Genomic DNA, 1,482 nt, shown 5'->3' on the forward strand with positions numbered 1-1,482 from the left:
GTTTAGGGCACTTGCAACACAAATAGGTCATATTACACGTGTCCAAGGTGTATCGTTACAATGTTTGTGATTCTTAATACTATCCGTACGTCGCGTTTTGCTATCGTACCCATACGACGAGGTGAACTCTGTGCCACCACTTTCCAAAGAGGAAATCTACTCGTTAATTTGATCCGTACGCTTTGCATAGTAGTCTGTCAAAATGATTTTTAGAGAAATATGGACGTTTCAAAGGGTTCTTCGCACTATAAGTATTCTAAAATGTGAAGAATACAACCCTGGGGGTACAAACTGACCCCAGGGCGTACGGATAGGGTTAATGATACATTTAATCCGACATGACTGAAAACGGCTCGCAAATAAACGGAGAGTTTTCCCTTACTCCGGGATCTCTGGGATGTAAAAAATCCTAAAACATTTAAAAGCGGTTGCTCAAGACTCATTAAGTGTTGAATTCTTTATTGTAGTGTGTTAGTAAGTGCTGATTTGTTTGTTTTGTTTTTACGCTGTCCTTACGCGTATATAATTTAGATTCTATGTATGGTTGTGATGGGTATTCTATAATAGTATGTGGTTGAACTGGTTTTTCCAGTTACTGTGAAATATTTTATCCTGTGTGAATGAACTAATACCTTCCAGTGAACATGTGATTCATACAAAGTGCTCAGAGCTTATACTATTAAGGGATAGAGCGCTGTATAAATGCAAATATTACTATTATTATTATTTAATGCCCTTCGTATTCGAGAATCGACAACATAGGAAAGAAATCAAGAAAGGATGCTTTGACGTATTTTTAGCAATTTTGAAAAATGTGTCTATTGCTTTGGAGAGATTAGTCACATCTTTGATTGCAAATTTCTCATTATTTTTTTTTTAAACACCAGACAGCAGTGAAGCATTCCAATACTGAGCTGCCATCAATTTCCTTTTAATATCGTATGTATTTGTAATTGGTCAGGGCCAACCCACGTTGAGAGGGATATAGCATCCCAGCAGAGCAGAAAAAAAGATAATCGACAACCCCCCCCCCCCCCCCAAAAAAAAAGATTTAAAAATTCGGCCTCGGGTCTTCAGCGAGCAATAGCAAGGGACCTAACTACTAGACCTAGTACTACATCACACACACACACCGGTAAAGCAACTGGCAGAAAAACAAAATGTCTGACAAAAGTCGAGAGCAGGACATCCTAATTGATTAAGGCTTTGTCTTCTTTGTGCAAAAGACCAGAAAGTATATATAAAAGATGACCCGCATAATCAGTTGAGGCAAAATGGTTATGTTTGGTTTTCATTGATATAAAAGATGACCCGCATAATTAGTTGAGGTAAAATGGTTATGTTTGGTTTTCATTGATATAAAAGATGACCCGCATAATTAGTTGAGGTAAAATGGTTATGTTTGGTTTTCATTGATATAAAAGATGACCCGCATAATTAGTTGAGGTAAAATGGTTATATTTGGTTTTCATCGAGTTATGC

Source organism: Aplysia californica, unplaced genomic scaffold, assembly GCF_000002075.1.
Source record: "Aplysia californica isolate F4 #8 unplaced genomic scaffold, AplCal3.0 scaffold00185, whole genome shotgun sequence".
Classification (NCBI taxonomy): Eukaryota; Metazoa; Mollusca; class Gastropoda; order Aplysiida; family Aplysiidae; genus Aplysia; species Aplysia californica.